The sequence below is a fragment of the Orcinus orca genome, chromosome 15, assembly GCF_937001465.1.
Source record: "Orcinus orca chromosome 15, mOrcOrc1.1, whole genome shotgun sequence".
In the NCBI taxonomy this organism is placed as follows: Eukaryota; Metazoa; Chordata; class Mammalia; order Artiodactyla; family Delphinidae; genus Orcinus; species Orcinus orca.
In genome coordinates, this window is record NC_064573.1 from 79,451,579 (window position 1) to 79,472,854 (window position 21,276).

A 21,276-nucleotide genomic window follows, 5' to 3' on the forward strand; every position below is an offset into this window, starting at 1 on the left:
TCCACGGAGACCGTCTCCCAGACATCAGCAAATGCACTGCTGTGGAGCGAGTGCTGCCATTCAGCTGGCATTATGAGGCATTTCTGCATCTCTCCTCACTGCTCTGTTCGTACTCATTAGAGGAAATGACGTGGATGCCACAAGCCTGGGAACAATTAAAATCTTCCCACTTCGCCAGTTCCCAGCAGTGGTGCCCAAGTTCCTCTGATAAACTCTCAGCTAGCGGGCATGATTGTGTGGCTGTGCTGTCATAGTTTGAGTGACGAGTATCAGTTCATTTCACTCTAGCTAAGGATATGGACTTCTAGGGCGTAGAGGAAAGAGGCGTTACAGGGACAGTCATAATATGAACCAACCAGCACAGCATCCGTGATGGATATAACGCATCGCAACGAGGAGTCCTGGGGCTCAGCCCAACTGGGGAGAGTGTTTCTCAAGACAGTTCTAAGCAATGGGGCTCGATGGTGGGCCAAAGTCAAGGTCCAGGAAGACAGCACCCAGCGCTGAGTCCAGAGGACAAGTTCAGACTAGAGGTTGGGAGGATTAAGAACAGGATGAGGTGGGGGTGAAGAATGGCATTGGGCAGATGATTTCGAGCTAAGGTTGAGAACATTGGGAGAGTGCTAGATTGAACATGCGCTGAGACTAGCAGTGGCCACTGAAAGGGTTTTGTTTCACTTGCTGGAGGGAATGGCTGACAGTTGCTGGGAAGCAGAGTGGTATGGGAGAAAGAGCAGATCTTTGGAAAAATATGAATCTGAGATTGAATCCCAGTCTTACCATGACTGATGCGTTAAACAACTTCACCCCTAGGCTCTCTGCTTCCTCAGTGGAGACAGGAAGACATCTATCTCGCAAGATTTGGAGAAGATCAGGGTTGTTCTAAGGACTAGACATATTACATGTGTCATGGTTTGGGTTCCACCAGAAAGGGACGTTGAGAGAAAGATTTGAGTGATGATGGAGATGCGATTATTTGGGAGATGATGAGGGGAGTGGGATAATGAGGTCAGGAAAGCCATTGAAGGTTTTGTTATCAAGCCAGTGACCACTGTGGGCATCAGGTGGGGAACTCTAGAACCATGCAGAGCACATGCCTCAGAGTTAACCCAACTCGGGAGTGAGGGATCTGGGAATTTTCTACATACGCTCTCACTGGTCGTTGGCTGAGGGCTGCTCCTAGGGGCTTCTCATTCCCTGGCACTTCTGGTCTGCCTCATCTTCAGAGAAAGCCCCCGGGCACCTGGATGCCGATACCGGCGGATGGAAGTTGGTCTTTCCGCTCTGATGCAGTAAGTCCTGATGGGGCGCTTGACGGTTTCTCCTGCTGGCTGACGTGTTGTCTGAATTTGGACTGGGTCCCCTAAGCAAGCCAAGAATGAAACAGTAAGTTCCAAGTCTTCCCATGTTCCAAAGAGAGGGATAAGACCCCCCAGCAGGACTGGCAAAGGAGATGGTCAAAACCTGCCTCGGGACCCTTAGCCTCTCATCTGATTCAAGGGCACAAGAGGGTTCAAGGTGAAGTGTGAAGAGAGTAGGGAATTGGGGGGAGGATTTCTTCAGAGAGAGCTGATGGAGTGCTGTGACGTTTTATTCTCCCCACCCCCATGGGGGTGAGAGGGGTGTGTTGCCCTGACCTGAAGCCTAGTGGGAGGAGCTTTGAGGAGAACACTTGAGAGCACCATCTGTGTCCCCTGGAGACCCGATTCCTGTGGCCTGAGTCTGACGTGTGCCTGAGAAGCGTAAGGGGTGGAAAGCTGGCTGAAGAGGGCTGCAGTCTGGCAAGTAGCTGCGCTCCCACCAAAGTCCAGTGTTTGCCTTGGTGGCGGAGAAGGCGAAGGGAAGAGAGAGAGAGAGAGCTGACCTAGAATATATGAGAGAAGACACTTTGCCTAAGAAGGCCTCTTGGAGGGATGATGAGACCCAGTCTGTGGAGGCGGACCATAGAGAACCAAGGCCGAAGGGAACATCATCTCTGGTGCCAGAGGAACACAGGTGAGAGATGTGCACCCAGGGTCACTGCAGACAGGTGGACACTCGGCGCAGTGAACAAAGGCTCGAGAGGGTACATTTTGAAGAATTCCAGCCACAATCCGCTCTCAGGGTGTGCACACTGATACAGGCTTGCCAAAACGCGGAAGGAGAAGGCTTTTTCTAACTTGCAAAAGACAGCATCCAAAAATGGTTCTGAATAACCTAGGGGCAGGAGAGGAATAAAGACGCAGACGTAGAGAATGGACTTGAGGACACGGCGAGGGGGCAGGGTAAGCTGGGACGAAGTGAGAGAGTGGCATGGACATATATACACTACCAAATGTTAAATAGATAGCTAGTGGAAAGCAGCCACATAGCACAGGGAGATCAGCTCGGTGCTTTGTGACCACCTAGAGGGGTGGGATAGGGAGGGTGGGAGAGAGACGCAAGAGGGAAGAGAGATGGGAACATATGTATATGTATAACTGATTCACTTTGTTATAAAGCAGAAACTAACACACCATTGTAAAGCAATTATACTCCAATAAAGATGTTAAAAAAATTAAATTAAAAAATCAGCCAAGAAAAGACAGCATCCACGTGCTAAGCTGAGCACCCACGAGGCTGCATCTGAAGGCAGAGGAGGTCTTTATTCTTCTTCCTACAAAGGTTTCGTCATGTTTGGAGGCCAATGGAGACAGAGGCCCAAAGTTCACACCAACAGCCCAGGAGGGCGAGGCAGCCAGCAGAGCCCAGCTCACAGCAGCCCCAGTCAAGCGAGACCTTTTTCTCCCCATCATTACCCTCCAGCCTTGGAGGGGCAGGGCGGCTGGCTGGGGAAGGAGTCGGAGGGCAGAATTACGACTCGCTTAGGGGAAACTCAAAAAGCTGACTGTGTCCCTTTCCCATGGCTGCTTCTGCCTGCAGCTAAGACACTACCTTCCACTGAGTTAGTGAAGCCTGGAGCTTTGACCCTTGCCCTGGACTGGCCGTATTAATCACTGAATTGAAATGGTTTGGGGGATCACAGGCATCATGTTTTTATTACCTGCAAATAAGCAGATGAGCTCTAGGGCCTGTCCGACCTTCATTCGGAGACAGGGAGACCAGTGCTGGGATTGTACACCCGCAAGCCCTGCTTTTTTAATAAGCAGGTTATGAAGAGAAAGCCTCCTGTGGGTGTTGTATGTGGAATAAAAGCCATGAATAAATGGCAGCTGGTTGTACGGAGGAAGGTTAAACCAGAATTTGCGGACGGTCGGAGTGAATCCCAGGGTGTTTGTACTGGCTGATCAACCCTGGGCTGGACCAGCTCCTGGCCCGGTGAGAGGAAATGAATGATGGAGAGCAGTGTCTGTGTCACCAGGCAGAGTGGGGGGGGGGGGCCCTCCGCCCCACAGATGACAGCTGCGGGTCAGGAGCCCCAGGAAGGCTACGTTCGCTGTGTTCACGACGCCGGCTCCTGGGAGGGCGTCTTGCTTTCTCCCACTGGACAGCAGTTGGAGAAGGGGACTTGCTCATTATTCTTCCTGAGCTAAACCTCAGGGTGGGCTGGGGACAGCACAGGGGTGGGAGCCAGGACTCGGTGCTGCCTGTATCAGCATCAGAGCACAGCCAACTGCTGGCCCCCATCTCAGATCCCAGGAAGGCGCTGATGAAATAAATCAGAACTAAGACAAAGGGATGACCTGTGCCTTCACTGCCTTCCCTGGAGAGCAGTGGAGATGTGCTTTTTTATCTGTGCCTGATTCGAGATTCAAAGAACTGTAACTGAGCTAGCTTCTTTTTCCTGCAAGACGTGCAGCTCTGTGAGGGCAGGACTGTATCCCAATTCATCTTTGAATCCCTGGGACTTAGCCCAGGGCTGGGGCTGATATGATCGAAGGAGAGTGGGCTTTAAATTCACACAAATCAGGGTTTGAATCCTCGCTCTATCACTTACTAGCTGTGTGCTCTCAGGCAGGTCACTTCCCCTCTCTGAGTTTCCTCATCTGAAACCTGGAGATAAAAATACCTATACCTCCCAGTTTGAGGGAAGCATAACTGTATTTAACATGCTGATTACAGTGGCACCCAGCAAAACAGCACCGTACCATCATCCCCATCATTTCCCATTGATGTCTTCTCATTTCATCACACTTACGTTCAGACAATTCTGGTTCTCTTACAGGATTTAGTGCAAAAATGGTCAGATCAGTTATCTACTGATGACGCTCTCCATTTTCGGTACAAATCCTTAGTTACACGGTCTGTAGATGTTGTCAGAGCTGAAAATACTTTTTCATCGTCAGATAAGAAGATCCCTTCTCGTCCCTTCTGCCGTCTCCTTATGCTCTAATTCTGCTCCGAGTTGGTCCTGAGGGAAAGTAATTCTTCAGCTTTAAAGTTAAAATCACATTGAGCACCCCAGTTCCCAACAGGGCAAACCCACCATGTTCACACACTTCCAAAATGCCAACGAGAAGAGCTGCATCTTTTGTTTCAAGCCGGTTTCCTCCAAGTCAGTTTTCTACTGAGTCATTTACCTGAGCCTCAGTTGTGCCATCTGTAAAATGGAGCCAGCGATACCGCCCTCTCTCACAGCGTTGCTCTGAGGATGGATGAGGGACCAGCTACCTCAGGCCATGGGCGTTGTCGCTCCCATCAGCCCTGCAGTGTCAGTGGAGGAAATCAGTGGCTCTAGTCCATGACGGCTGTTGGCCAGCATCATTTCCAGGCCGAATTTGATCAAATTTGCTCTGTTGAGCGAAGCTGATCAACTCGGACACTTTTTGTGAATTCTGATCAAATAACCCATCATGTGTGACTGCCGGATCCTATTTTGTTTTTGCTGTTTAACCATTTCAGAACTCTGCAAGCTACGGAAAGAGCAAGAAAGGGAGGCAGAGTGCTTTAGGGGAACAGGGGGGCCAGGCCACAAGGGCTCTGGGCGAGAGTGGTTAGGGACAGAGCTAAAGGGAAGCAGGGCGGGAGACTCGTCTGGAAGGTGTCTTGAGGGAGCTTCTGGGGTTCTGGTAATGCTCTATTTCTTTTTTTTTTTTTTTTGGCGGTACGCAGGCCTCTCACTGCTGTGGCCTCTCCCATTGCAGAGCACAGGCTCCGGACGCGCAGGCTCAGTGGCCATGGCTCACGGGCCCAGCCGCTCCGCAGCATGTGGGGTCTTCCCAGACCGGGGCATGAACCCATGTCCCCTGCATCGGCAGGCGGACTCTCAACCACTGCGCCACCAGGGAAGCCCCAGGGGACTTTTTTAAAAAAACTTTATGTGCATCCTTACTTTTTAAATTACTTTTGTAATTTGTTATAAAGAAAAATATAAGCCACGTGGCACATGAGGGCAGAAATAACATGACAAAACTTGCTCTTCTACTCAGTAACCTGAGTCTCAGTTTATTCATCTGTAAAATGGAGGTAAATTTGTTATTTTGTAGAGTTCGTTGTAAATATTAATGATAACGTGTGTTAAAAAGTAACTCAGCATATAGTAAGTGATTAGTAATTTAAAACTGTTATGGAGGACTTATTTGGGGGTTATTTTGTCTGTGGGTTTATTCTACATAAGCAGGTGCTTCTCTAGGGATCTATATAATGAAAAATACACCTTTATCAAACACCTAAAATTCTACATCTCGCTACGGTGAAAACACATTAGAAAACATAAGGTGCATTTGAAATAGAGTATCTCCTTATATTTTCTAGTATTGAACTTGACCCCTTAGGCTCCCTTAGATTCGGCAGTCAGTGACAGATCTTGGACTCCTCCGTGCTGGGCAGAAAAATCTGGAGTGTTTTGTTCATATTTATTTTCTTCTTTTTCTATTCCACCACAAAGCCTTCCTCTGGCTGGAAAATTCACCAAGATCCCCACCACCACCCTCATCCCGAAAAGATCAGGAGGAAGTGAGCTTTACCCCAGATGCAGTGGCGGAGCTGAGCTAATCGTTTCTTCTGTCTTTGGGAATTCGCTTGCCTGTTGACCCAGCTGCCCTACACATGCTCACAGAAACCTGCCAAACTTCATTAGCCATTTAGGCTTCTCTGGTGCTATTCTGAGTCCCTTATTTTCCGGCATTAATTTAAAGCAACATTTTCTCACCTCTGTCAGCATGCTTCCACAACTTAGAGGCTTACAAAAATGAATTGTAATGGATTTTGTCATAAATTGCCTAAAATCAAAATGTTTGGTTTCATCTCCTCTTTCATTTCCAAATGATTAGCAGCAGCTGCCTGTAGCACCTGTTGGGAAGGACTCAGACCATCCCAGACTAAACAAAAAAACAAAACCAAAACAGAACACCACCAACAAATCCCACCATAGCCTTATCAATTAATAGTTTGTGTTAATGAGTTACGAAAGTCTGCCTTGGGCATGAAATCAAGGGCTCGTGGCACATCTGACACCACAGACCTAAAAAAGCACTTTCTCCTTTGATGCCAAAGAAGCAAATTGGTGGGAATTCCCTGTGATACGGTGTGGCAATAATAACAGCTCTTATTTATGGAATGCCACTCTGAGTGAGGGGTTTTCCATACACAATACATCTTATAGAAACTCCCCAGTTATCAGGACAGTTGTAGTTGCAAGTGTCAGACAACGAACTCACACTAGCTTAAGCAAAAAGGAAATCATGCAAAGGGAATTATTTGGATTCATGGAACTAAGAGAACTGAATTAATGCTTAGAATCACAGGAACCAACCTCCAAAACTGGCTCCAGAAACTTCCTCTCTCCATCTCTCATTTTTACTTATCTCTCTTAGTCTTTGCCTGTTCATCACATTTCCTCCTACTATAAACAGGCCTATTCCATGTGCATGGAACATGGTTGCCATTTCCCCAATGAATATAAAGTTCTACTTTCTTCCAACATGGGTATATCAGTCCCAGGGAAAAATTCTTATTGGACTGTTTGGGTCACATGACCATTCCTTGGACCAATCACTGCTGTCAGATGATTTGACCAGAATTGGGTTATATTCCCATCCTTGAGGATAGACTAGAGGACAAGTTAAAAAGTTGAATAGGCTGATAAAACAGGGCCACTGTGAATAGTTGCGCAGGTTGCACACTATACAAGGGCACCAGCAGAAGGGCTAAAGAAGAAATAAAAGCCTCCCCTGTGCTCTGCTCAACAAGCCATGCACCCTGGCCCCAGAAACATCTGCTAGAAGAAGGAATGCCTTTTCCTAATTCAGACAAAGGTATCCAATAGGCCAGCAGCCGCCCTGAGCCAAACCAACAGTTACTGCTGCCCACTGCAAACTCTAGGAAGTAAATAATAGCGACCATTCATTTATAAGATGAGGAAACAAAGACCCATAGAAATAAAGTGACTTGCCCAAGTTTATACAGCAGGATACCGTAGAGTCAGGATTTGAATCCAGGTCTGTCTGGCTCCAAAGCCCATGTTTTCCCCATAAGAACCCATTCAGCCAACTGTGGGAAGAGTAGGGCTCACCAGTCTCCTAATACCATAAGGAGGAAGCGAGAAAAGTGGATTCTTTGTGCCTCTTCTCTCTGAAAACCCAGCTAACCCCCTGGGGGCAGACAATCTGAAGACGAAATCCAAGACAAACCCAAGACAAGACACTGACAAACACCGTGTTTGCAAACAGCTTGAGAGTCATGGTGTTTCCCTTAAAAAGGTAATTTCTTGCTTGGAACAGTGAGAAATTAGATGCAATCTGTTTTGATTTCTTCTCAATTTAGGACACGCTTTAGTGACCAATCTGAAGACATGCCAGCATCCTTCTGTCTCGAGGATATGTCTCTGTTCATAAAGGAAATCTAAATCATCCCACAGGAAAAGCAGCCCAGGATGTGTATGGCAAGCGTGCAGACAGGCTGAGCTGGCTCTTTCTAGTTATTATTAATAATAATAATAATTACCATTCACTGGGCATTTACTACATGTCATGCCTGGGGCTTGAGACACCCATCACCACACAGCCCTATTAGAAAGTCAGGGCAGGAGGGTATTTTAGCTACTCAGCATCTGAACACCCTTCCTGTTGGGGGAAAATCCCCCACTGGGAGATTCTTGGTGGGAGCTGGACCCCTCTCCCTCCACAGGACCAGAAGAGACCAGAGCTCCGTGAGCTCCCGATATCCTTCCTGAACATTGCCTTTTTGCTTAAATTAACCAAAGTCTGTTTCCGTTGTTTGCGTCCATGCACCCTGCTGCATAAAAGTGTCGTTACCCCCATCTTACAGATGGGACTCTGAGACTCAGAGAGAGTACAAGACTTGATTTAAAAAACTTTAAAAGCTCTAGAGGGACAAAGCAGAGTTCCAGAAAGGCACTGGGGAGGCGTTATGCAGTCAACACAAGCGTAGCTTTGTAGTCTGATTGGCTTGGAGGTGAACGCCTGCTTCGTCATTCATAGCCCGGGGATCTCCGGCAAGTCACTTAACCTCTCTGTCTCCATGTCTTCCTCCAAAAACTGCAGACAGTGATGCCAATAACATGGGATTCTTGAGAGCATTAAAAGAAAGCATGTGTGTACTGCTCTCAACCCAGTGTCCGGCACATAGAAAGCACTCAACCCATGGGAGCTAACGCCTCTGTTATTACTTGTGTTCATTATCCCCTTTCTATCATATTATGTTGTAAGTGGGCTTTCTCTTTATCTGACCATCTAGTAGGATTCTGTCTGCTTTATTTTGTCATCCTCCCACCCCTAGAGCCATGGCGGTAGCAAAGTGGAAGGTGGGCTGAGTAATAGTGCCGCCAGGGTGTCCGTGACTGGGGGTAGGGGTGGCATAACGTCTGAAACCAGCCACATTCACTCTGGTTCTCTCCGTGTCTCAGGAGGACCCTGGCACAGACCAGCGGAGGCGCAGCCTGTGCTCACTGATCACACTAATGACGGCAGATTTCCGCCCCTTCGCCACTTGATCACCAGCTGCCCCAGGTTTTATCACCGGCTCCCAGGGCAGAGCAGGCCACCCCCTTTTTGTCTTACTCCGTGTCACCCAGAACAGAGCCAATTAAAGAACTCATTCATTTCTCCACCCTCCACCCCTTTAATTACAAACAGTGCTGAGGGTTGAATAACACAGAACAAAAGACAAATTTATTTATCCCAGGACATAAACAAGATTATCAGAAGCCGGCATTCAGAATCCCTGAGCCCCTGGGAGAATTTTAATTTGCTGACCCCTGCTGGAATCTTAGGCCTTTCCACATAATTATAAAACCCCAAGAGTTTTGCCTGCTTGAATGATTTGTTGGCACGCATACGCCACCCTGGCTCCTTGCTCTCATTGGCCAATTATAAGCATCTCTGTTGGGGATGTAAACCAGGCTCTTTTGAGACAACACAGGAAAACTGAAAGAAATTCTCTTTTCCTGGTGAAATGTTCTTATTGCAGGCCACCAGGAGTGACAGGTACGTCAACAGGAGCAGGGAGAGGGCGAAATTACATTGGTTAGCATGTGTTTGGTTACAAATCATTTAACCTCACATCAAAATGGCATTAAGCCCAAAAGGGAATCTGTTGGCTCCTGGAACTCAAACACTGACCAAGGAAGCAATCTTCAGGCGCAGCTCAATGCGGGGGCTTTAAGCATGTCATCAGGCTTAGTCTCTCTCTATATCTCCCACCTGTCTTTCTCTGTGTTGGTGTCTCTCGCATGGGAAAGATGGTCCCTGTTGCTCCCAAGCTCCCAACCTATCAGCTCCTAGAAGAGAGTCTCACAGGGTCACCTGAACCAGTCACTGTGCCACTGGAGGATGAAATATACCCATTGGCTAGACCTGGGTCACATGCCCAAGCCTGTATCTGGAGTATGGGGCCAATCCTATCTGAACCATATGGACTGAGGCTGTCAGAGTGGTGAGTACTCCCCACCTTCCCCCCGAAAATTGGGGTGCCGTACCCAGAAAAAGGGAGATGGGTGCTGGGCAGATAAAAACAATGGCTATCCATCAGAGTACTCCTCTGGGGTTAGGATTGCAGAGCATACCACGGTCTTCCTGGGGCAACTTGAAAGTGGTCACTTTAGTGTCCGTTATGGGTTGTTGAATTGTGTCTAGGAAAAAAAAGGTACAATGACAATATTACAAAGCTCCCAGATTCTGAGGACCTACAGTGTGACAATCTCCCTGCTCCATAGTTCTCCTACATCGTTGCCATTCCTGTCCTCAACCCATATCAGTATCCCCACTTTACAGATGTGAAAACAGAGGTTTTGGAGGGATTCATCACCTGGTCAAGGTGACATGGCTAATGAGTCAGAGCTGTGGTTCAAACCCATGTCACCTGTCAGAACCCCAAACCCAGGCTTCTTCCCTTACAACAAAAGGCTGCTAGAACAGACTTCAGAATATTTCCAATTCAACTCCAAACTTTATCACAGGGATAAGGGGCCCCTCCCCTCCTGACTTGTGGTCAAGAATATTGTGGCCCTGTTGATCTTAAGGCATCAGAATCTCTGGTAGTACTTTTACTTTTAACCTGGTAATATTAAAAGTAGTGCAAATAGTAATAACAGCAGCAGCATCGTTTGCTGAGGATGTGCTACGTGCCAGGCACCTTTTTAAGTGTTTGTCCTGTCATCTTCACAGCCGCTCTCTAAAGCAGGGACTGGGACCGTCCCCGTTTCATAGGAGCAGAAACTGCACAGGCGTGGGCAAGACTTGCGTTTGAATCCACGTTCAACTAATTCCAGTGCCTCTTCTCTTTCCATGGGAGTTAAATGAATCGGCTTTCTCCCTGGCAACGTGTCCCTTCTTTCTGTGGATTTAGACGTTCTAAGCCTTTAAATTAGTGCAGGTTCTGGGGAGTTTGTGTGAGTTCTTGTTTGAGCAGCTGTTTGTAGGGGATGAGGTGCTGCGTGTCAACATGTAAAGATGTGCACGGAGGATGGACGGTGCTAAGACCTCACTTGCCCTCGCGTGGAGGGGAGGCACGGCAGAGGGCTGGCCTGGCCGTGGATGCCCTGCAAACTCAGGGTGTGCCGACAATGGGCAGCTGGGCCCGGATGTATGAAGCGTGATGGGGAATCGTTTGTGTCCGCTTGGCTGGGCCATGGGGTGCCCAGGTACTTAGGGAAACGTTACTTCTGGGTGTGGCTGTGAGAGTATTTCCAGATGAGAGGAACATTTGAACCAGTGAGTCAGGAGGATCAGCCTCCCCAGTGTGGGTGGGCCTCATCCTATCTGCTGGAGGCCTCAGGAGTAGAAAAGGCTGAGTAGAAAGAAGGACTCTCTTTATCCCTCTCTCTGTCTCTCCCTGACTCTCCCGGAGCTGGGACATCAGTCTTCTGCCTTCAGACTTGGACTCAGACTGGAACTTAGAGCATTGGCTCTTCCGGACCTGAGGCCTTCAGGCTGGCTCTTCTGGGTACGTTGTCCTCAGCCTCCATGTCACGTGAGCCAATCTTTATAAGAAATCTCTGCACGTATATATACATGTATGTACACATACGGTCATCCCTCAGTATCCGCAGGGGATTGGTTCCAGGACCCGCTGTGGAGACCGAAATATGCAGATGCTTAAGCCCCGTAGTCAGCGCTCTGTATCCATGGTTCCACGTCTGCAGATTCAATCAACCACTGATTATGTAGTACTGTATGTATTTATTGAAAACAATCTGCATATAAGCGGACCCGTGCAGCTCAAATCCATGTTGTTCAAGGGTCAACTGTATATATCCTATAGATTCTGTTTCTCTGGGGGACTCTGACTAATACAGAGGACCACAGGGCATACATCATCTCCCTGATGATTCAGGCCAGATTGTTCCTAAAGGCAGTGGAAATTCTCACTGCCCATCGCCCTGGAATGAGGTCAGACAATGAGGATGCGGAGAGGTGGGTCTTAGGCCGGGCGGTAGGTGTGAACCCCAAGGCAGGCAATGCCCTGAGCACCGGGTGCACTGACACAGTGTGGGGGGTGGAGTCCGTAAGCGTCCAGCGAGTCGGGGCTCTGGTCTCTGAGCACATTCCCTCCAGTCGCAGTTAGAAGCCGACACTTCACTTCCGCTCCCCTCCCACCGCCCTGCAACACTGTCAAGTCAGCATAAAAGTTGCAGCCTGTTCTTCGCTGCCACCGTGGGCAGCAAGGTCTGTCCCGTGCTTGAGGGGAGGTGCGCAGGGCAGAGCGGCAGCTGGAGGCTGAAGGAGGGGAGCTAAAGCAGGAGCAGTGCCTCGTGGGAAACGTGAAGCAGTGGTCCAGAGAACCGCGGCTGGCCGCAGGGACAAGCAAGATGAATTTGTGAAACATGCATGCGCTCCCCGGTGGGGGAAGCCTGGCTTTACAAATGAAAAGAAAAAGAGGAAGAGAAACACACACACACACACACACACACACAAAGAAAGGAAGGAAGAAAGGGAAAGTGGGAGGGGGAGAATCTTCTAGAAATTGAGTGGGATGGAAGCTTGAGCCTCATAATGAAGATCTTAAAAGGAAATACAGCCCCACAGACTGGGGTCTACTCGTGAATGAATGAATTTTTTTTAATGTGTGCCCAGGTGCTGGACTGAGCCCTTTCCATGGCTCATTTAATTCACTCCTCAAAATAGCACCAAGGTCAGTATGATTATCTTACTTTATAGAAGACGATATTGAGACCCAGAGAGGTTTACTAAATTACTCAAGGTCACACAGCTAGGAGCTAGTACAGTCAAGAACTGAATCTAATTCTGTCAGACTCCAAATCAGGGACTCTTAACTGCTACACTCAAGATTCTTAACATGTGATCTGCAGAACAACATACCCAAAAGATCTCTGTTTAAAAGGGGGAGGGAGAGGGAAGGAGGGCCGGAAATTTGACCAAATAAAATTGGAAAATGTAACTTATTATCACCCACTTGGAAAGTCACACAGTGCAGCAGCAAGCTGAGAGGCTGCGAGGGGCTGTTCTGGTTAGCTACTGCTGTGTAACAAACCAGTATGTAATAGTTAATTTATGTGTCAACTTGGCTAGACCATGGTACCCAGATATTCGGTCAAATGCTAGTCTAGGTGATACTGTGAAGGTATTTTTTTTAGATGAGATTAACGTTTATATCAGTAGACTTTCAGTGAAGCAGATTACCCTCTATAATGTGGGTGGGCCTCATCTAATCAGTTGAAGGCCTCAAGAGAAAAAAAGACTGATGTGCCCCGAGAAAGAGGGAGTTCTGCCTACAGCTGCCTTTGGACTTGAGAGATGGAGATAGAGGTGGAAGTGGTCTTGTTTCTCTGGAGGGTGCTGATAATATACAGCCTAAACTTAGTGGCTTAAAGCAAGAAACATTTTTTATGTTCACTGATTCTATGGCTCAGAATCCAGACAGGGCACAGCCAGAACTACCTGTCCTTCTTCCACGAGGGCTGGGACTTTACCTCAGAAGCCTCTACCAGCTGGGACTAGAACAGCTGGGGCTGGAGTGTGCAGTTCCCAGATAGCTTTTCCACTTCCCTGTCTGGCGTCTCAACAGGATAACTTTTGGACTGGGCTCAGCTGGGAATGCTGGCCAGAGAGTATCCACGTGCTTCTCAGAGGGCTGGCCTCAGGGGATTCAAACTTCTTAGGTACAGCCCAGTGTTCCAGCAAACGAGGTGGAAGTGGCATGGTCTTTTATGATCCACCCTCGGAAGTCACATAGCATTTCCACCATACTCTGTCTCAGACTCCAGGGGAGAGAACAGAGGCCCCACGTCTCAACGGGAGGAGTATGAGAGATTTTTCCGCGAGGCTGTGACATCACCATAGAGGCCCTAAAGTAATCTGTTTAAATTTGCTAAATTCAGCTTTTCTCAAGATTCCACTTAGCCGTTGTTATGGGTTGAACTGTGTCCCCCGCCCCACTACAAAATTCAGATGTTGAAATCTTAACCCCCAGTATCTCAGAATGTCACCTCATTTGAAAACAGGGTCGTAGCAGATGTAATTAAAGATGAGGTCATACTGGGTGGGCCCTAATCCAATGTAATTGTATCCTTATAAAAAGGTGCATTTGGGGCACAGACACAGACATGCACATGGAGAGAATGCCGTGAGGAGATAAAGACAGAGGTCGGGGTTATACATTTACAAGCCAGGGAACATTAAGGATTGCCCTAAAAACACCAGATGCTAGGATAGAGAGGCCTGGAACAGATTCTCACAGGCTTCAGAAGGAATTAACTCTGCTGACACCTTGATCTTGGACTTCTAGCCTCCAGAACTGTAAAACAAGAAATTGCTGCTGTTGAAAGCCCCCAGTTCATGGTACTTTGTTACAGCAATAAAGTAATACAGATACAAACTCCATTCATTCATTCACTCTCTCATGCAACCAAATTCAAAGCCCTTCACAGCATGGCCCCTGCTGATAGCCACTCCCTTCCCTCCCCTTCCCTTTCATTCCCTGAAATTAAAAATTTTGTGAAGATTGAGTAAAATAATATATGCAAAATACCTGGTAATAGGAAGTACGTTATAAATATCTATCCCCTTTCTTTAGCCATTTATCTTCTCTTGGTCATTCCTGCTTATTCCACTGACCCTACCCAGTTGGTTTGCTTTTCTTGTTGGGCCCTGCATCTTTTTTTAAAAATTATTATTATTATTTTTAAATTTGGCTGCACCGGCTCTTAGACGCGGTATGTGGGATCTTTAGTTGTGGCATGTGGGATCTAATTCCCTGACCAGGGATTGAACCCGGGCCCCCTGCATTGGGAGCATGGAGTCTTAGCCACTGGACCACCAGGGAAGTCCCAGGCCCTGCATCTTAAGCCTCCTTTTCAGACACCTGGGTTCCCAGTCTCCTAAAGAGGTTGGAGCCTGACTCCTCCATTCCCATACAAGCTCTTCCTTCCAAGTCCATGCAGAGCCCCCAGGCAGCCCCAAGGTCAAGCGAGGGGCTCATAAGGGTAAGAGCTGCCAGGGGAACAAGGCTTTTGGACATTTCTAGTTTTGATTGTAAGCAGCATATAAGAGGGAATTCTGCTTGAGTCATGTGGAGACACATTGCTGAGCCATGGCAGGAGACTGTGCTCAGTGTAGGCTTGAATAAAAATTAGCTGTGTGACTTTGGGCAGGTCTCAGAACCTCTCTGGGCCTCAGTTTTCCCATTTATGCAATCCCATCTCCTCAGGGATCCTCTTTCCTTTAAAAGCTAGACAAGATTGGTATGGATACCTTTTGTACAAATTGTAGAAAAATGTCATGCCCTCCCCAAGATTTCTGTGAAATACCAGGAATACTTTCCTTTTGTTCTTAGTTTTATTTAGGGCTCATCTTGATGTGCTGCTCAGGGAGTCCATTTCTACACTGGGGCAAACAGATGCGGAATTCAGCTCCTTACTCTCCACTAAGCAAACTGCTCCTGTGAGGCACTGTGTCAATGAGCATGTATTCAATATATTACGTTTGCTTCCCACCATTGATTCTCCCACTGTGAACCCAATTTTCCGGAAACCACTCCTTACCCAACTCAAACCAAGAAGTTGTGAATGTGACACCATCTCTGGATCCAAGGGTGAGCATGTGATCCAACCCTGGCCACCCAGAGCATTCCATCCTTCTGGCCACAATGATTGGTTCAAAGATGGTCAAATGGTCCCAGTCCCTCCAATAAGAATTAGCCCTGGGTCTTTTTAGAGAAAACTATTGGGAGTCAATACCTGGGAGTGAACCAAGAGAAAAAGAAAAGATATAAAAAGATACCAAACGTCAGTGACATGACTTAAGGCCCTGAATCCAGCCATGCCTGGTGTATTCAATTTCATAAGCGAATAAACACTCCTAGCTTATTTTTTTCTTAATCCAATTTGAGTTGTATTTCTATCACTTGGTGGAAAGAGACCCAAGTAATATTAAGCCTTACTGAACACTTGAGAGAGTAGATGAGGTTACAGCACAGCAGTGCAAATAACAGAAATTCGGTGTTTGATATTCTTGTTTCTAAAAGTCCTCTGTTTTTTTAACTCAGCTTCTACCCTCTCTGACATGTGGCTCGATGTTCTCCATCCCAAATTTGTTTATTTCTTGCAGAAAGTGGTTCAGCTGCTCCTTTTACAGCAGCTTCCCCTCTACAAGCAGTTACAAAGGTATTTCCGTAAACAAAGAAAATTTCCTGAGGGAAATTCTTGTACCAGCTATGGGGAAAGTAAAAATTTCACTCCTCTGCATATAAAAAGAAGAGGCTGGACAAGATCTCCTCTATGATCCCACACAACTTGTAAACTCTGGAGTTCAAAATACAAAAAAGCCATTGAAATTGTGACGTAGGAGAATGCTTTTCAAAATGCAAGTCACAACCCATTAGTAGGTCTTGAAATCAATTTACTGGGTCATAACGAGCATTTTTTAAAAATGAAATAGAATAAAATGGAAAATAACAGAGTACGTCATACATAATAGTGGTGAGTAGTGGTTCATGAAACTTTTATCTCAATTATATATGTACTGTACATACACTGTACTGGATCACAGTTTAAAATGTATTTCTCATTGTGGTACCGAAAGTATGTAAGCTAATAGTGTAACTCAGTACTCACTGACAGGGAAAGATGTCAGTAAGTTTTTTAGTATATTTAATGTGATCTGATTTTTGACAAAAAAGAAGGGACAAGATATAGATGTAGATATAGATGTATCTGGGAAAAATATGGAATTGTATATACCAAAAGACTAAATAATAATCCCCGGCTAGGGGAACTATGGTAGTTTTTCTCCACATGTATACTCTTTTTTATCTCATGAACAAAATTAATTCTCATTTTTTTCCTTTTTTATCCATGGAGGGACCTAGAGAATATTATACTTAGCTAAGTAAGTCAGATAGACAAAGACAAATACTACATAATGTCACTTATGTGTGGATCTAAAAAATAATACAAATGAATCTATATATAAAATGTGTATACTTTTTAGCATCTAATTATAAACATACCTATGTTACTCCTACAGTCAAAAATTTCTTAAAGCCTATTTTTATTTTGAAAAGTAAGTACACTTCTAAAACCCTTCTCAAAAGAATATCTGGAAGAAATATACCAAATAATATTAGCACTTTTATTTTTGGTTAATTCTTCGTGTTTTGTAGTTTTCCCACAACCAACAAGTGTTATTGTAAAGGTAAGAGGAAAAAGGTTTGTTTTAATTCCGTGATTGTTCAGTGGGAGAAGAAAGTTTGCAAACAAAATTCAGAAAATCAGAAAACATAGTTAGGGGCAGGGCAGAGAGGGGATGGCTTGGGGTTGGCAGATACGCAAATCCTTTGAATGGATTTTCCACTTCAGTGAGTTCCTTTTTTTCTTTTAGCTACTGTCTGATAAAGGTATATGTTAGAATACAGCTATTATATATTCCAAGTGTCATATTCCTCAACACCTGTGTGAAAGAGCATAGTTTATTGAGAAAGAAGTGTCACTGAAGCTAAGAGAAAGAAAGACAGTTTCTACCAAAGTGCCAGAAGTCGGGAGACTGAAAGACAAGGAACAGTTGTGCACTTCTGAGGCTGTCCTTGAGCAGAATGCAGACAGCAGCAGAGGACAAAGCCAGAGAGAGAAGGCAGAGAAAGTCTCTTCAAAGAAGATGTTATCAGGAAATTGAAAACTGGGCCACCCCTCCCAGACTGTCTAAACAGTGATGGCTGGAAGAAGGTAAGAGCAGGAAAATTGCCTCCCAAATGGTTAGATGAATTGTGAGTTCAAAATTATAAGTTATCAAAAGAAATTACAGGGAAAACATGGGGAGAGGTGTAAGCGAGGAAGGAGGGAAAGAGATAGAGGAGACAATAGTAGTAAACTAAATTCTTAGCTGTCACTTTTCAGAAAAGCAGGGGGGAAATGCAGCATGGGCGAAGAGATGCATTTGGGGTCAGATACACAAAAATATGGGCATTTCAACTTCATCTTGGTAATGATCAATCTAGCAGCCTCGCGTAGCATGCCAAGCCCCCTGAGGAAGAAACTGTTGTCCCAAGCTTTGCCTGGAATGGGAAGCCATTTGTCCTTCCCTCTTCTTTTCAGGGGATTACACTTTTCTCTGTTTCTGTGTGCACGCTGGGGAAGGGAACTGACATTTACTTTTACTTGTGCATGGGGTAGGAAAAATTCAAACAGTGAAAAACCCTGTCCAGTGTAAAGTAAGTTATGCGTCTTCTGCTTACCCCTCCAGATCCACTTCTATGGTACCAACAGGCTCTCATGCCCTCTGGCTTCTAGGTGGGTTGAGCCCATGGGCGGCACTGGCAGGAGATCAGAGGAAAGTAGCAGCATGTGTTTAGGGCACCCTTCCTGCAAGGCTGCCTCAGACTGCTTGTATGCCTCAACTACAGGTCATTACTGCTCTCAAGGAAGCCCTCCCGATGTGATCTCTCTCCTTCAAGGAGCTGGTAACCATTCCTTCCCCTTGTCCCTTAGAAATGGCCACAGTTTCATTGATCCTAGCTCTTGGTTCCTGCACTTGCTCCTATGTTCCATTACACCTACACCTGTGTAAATGGTCCCTTTGTAAATAAACTGTCTCCATATCGCCTTGAGTCTGCCATGTGTGTCCTGCTGGGCTGTGACTCACGCACCCTCCCACACCTAATCCCTCCCACATGCTATTGTTCCCCCACTTCAAGGTGACCACTGGTACAATTTCTTGTGTATCATTCCAATCTCTCTCTTTCTAATAAAAAGGTAACATATGATATACTCGTTTTCCTCCCCTTAAAAAAAAAAACTTAATACAACTTGAAGATTGTGAATAATGTTTTCTATTTGCACAACTTCTGCCCAATCCATGTTCCACTCCTTTCCACAGTACTCTGTCCTTCTGGAAGCTGACCTATATGAATTGCACGACTGGGCCCCTTGTCCTGTAGCATCTAGCTGGGTCTTGCCAGTTGGAGTCCGTCTGTAGATTGGAGGCACCTACAACAGATAAGAAGGCAGGAGGAATGCAACCTTTGGGTATTTATCCTCTCTGCGCCCTGTATGCCAGGTTGCTATGGTTGGTTGCTTCCCTCTTCAGAAGGCTACAGCTTTGTTGTTGGATAGCCGTCTTCTACAGATTCTTCTCATTCTGCTAACTGCTCCCTCCCTTTGTCCCTTCAGGTCTAGAGTTGGTAACAGCTCCCCACTGTTGCCAGCTCTGAATGACTGCACAATCCCCTGTCAGTTTCTGCTAACTTTGCCTACACCTTTGGCAGTAGCCCCTTAATTAAACTCTCCTCTGTTATCCCCCTTTGACTACGTCACCTCTGTCTTCCTGGGACCCTAACTAACATCTGGATCATCTCATAGAAATACATATAGCATGACCTCTTTTTTTTTTTACCAACTGATTAATATTCCATTGTAAGAATGTAACATATTTTATTTAACCAATTCCCTATTAATAGATATTTGAGTTGAAACTAACATTTATGTACAACCTACTATGTGCCTGGAATATTTTTACATAAAATATCTCATTTGGTCCTCATATCCACCCTATAAGTATTACCGTTACTTATGTGTAGAGGAAACTGGGGTTTGTAGAGGTGATGACAGGACTCCAGGTGACATAGATAGTAAATGTAGACATAGGATTTGAAACTAGCTCTGACTCCAAAGCCCATAGCATGTTGGATGCTGGTGTGACTCTTAAGATCTGCCCTCAGTAACAAGTGTTGAAGGGACTTCCATGGCGGTCAAGTGGTTAAGACTCCATGCTTCCTATGTAGGGGGTGCAGGTTCAATCTCTGGCCGGGGAACTAAGATCCCACATGCTGCATGGCACGGGCAAAAAAAACAAAACAAAAAACACACACAAGTGTTGAAAATTTGTTTTATTGTTGAAATTTTAATGTATTTTAAAATAAACTTATTTATTGAAGTATAGCGTACGTACAGAAAAATACAGAATTCATAATGTACAGCATTTAATGTTCACGAAGTGAACATAATCAGAGAATCACCACCCTGATCAACAGGTAGAATATTATCAACAGCATAGAGCCTCCCTGGGTCTCACTCCCAGTCACCATTCCCCGCTCCTCTCCAAAGATAATCTCTATGCTCTTCTGTCTGATATGTTAAATCTATCTGTTGAGTACTTAACTTCAGCTATTGCACTATACAGTCCTATACTTTTTGGCTAAGATGGAGTTACAGGAGTCGAATGCACCCTTCTGCCTGAAGACACTAAAAAAGTCAGACAATAAATATAAACCAAGGGTTTTAAGACGTTAGACATCAGGCAATAAAGGATAGTAATCTCTGAGAGACCGGAAACGGAAAACAAGGTGAGTCCTGTAGTTGCCTGGGTTTGCTGACTGGTGAGGGTTTCCAAAGTGCAGCACAGGGAAACAGAATGGCAGTCACTACACGGAGGAGATAAAGCTGGGAGTCCAGGGAGGCTGAGGCTGTATTCAGGGGAAAATGGGATTATTGCCCAGGCACGGGTGATAAGCTCATTCCTGTGACCCTAACAAGAATCCTGTGATCAGAGCAGGGCAGGACCGTTCCCCACTGGAAGTGTGCATACTCGACGGGCAAAAGTGGCACATGTCTACTACGTGAGGTCTTGGTTATGTGTCCTGGCACCAGGCCCTCATAATGAGGTGTGGATGGTCAGCTAATGTTGATCTCAGGTCTCTGCAATCAACAAAACATCATCCTGTTCGAATGAAACTACCCGATTGTACATCCAGGACAGGAACAGACTGGTCCCTGTCCAAGAATAAGGAATTGGTTGGACAAACTCTTGGACAGCCACACGCTGGAGCTCTATTTTAGCAAGCACTCATTTAAAAAAACATGTTTTAAAAAACACATCTGTAGACATGGGAGGATGTTTATATTTTATTATGTTTGCAAAGGCAGCTTACAAACAGGATGTATGGCAGGGGTTCCTACCCCTACCTATGTGTTAGAATCACCTGGGAACTTTATTTGTATTTAACTGAAAATTCAGTGATGCCTAATATTTAATTGTAAGTTACTGAGTCCGCAGAGCTGTGCAGTCTTCTTCTACCATTTGCAACCTTTAGTAAAATGCTACTATACTGCAGGTTTAGGAAAGTAGCATTTTGAGGGTATAAATAAACTGGGGCCAACAGGGAAATGAAGCTGAAGCAAAATGGGTGGTGTATTTGTTTCCTGGAGCTGCTGTAACAAATTACCATGCAATGGGTGAATTAAAACAATAAAACAGGGCTTCCCTGGTGGCGCAGTGGTTGAGAGTCCGCCTGCCGATGCAGGGGACACAGGTTCGTGCCCCAGTCTGGGAGGATCCCACATGCCGCGGAGCGGCTGCGCCCATGAGCCATGGCTGCTGAGCCTGCGCGTCCGGAGCCTGTGCTCCACAATGGGAGAGGCCACAACAGTGAGAGGCCCGTGCACCGCAA

The 21,276-nt window shown here is 46.1% G+C and overlaps 1 protein-coding gene across 18 annotated transcripts in view; it reads left to right on the plus strand.

Moving 5' to 3' along the window:
* Window positions 1-21,276, plus strand: part of CCDC60 (coiled-coil domain containing 60) — a 275,404-nt gene that overhangs the window by 73,555 nt on the left and 180,573 nt on the right. The window lies entirely within an intron of this gene.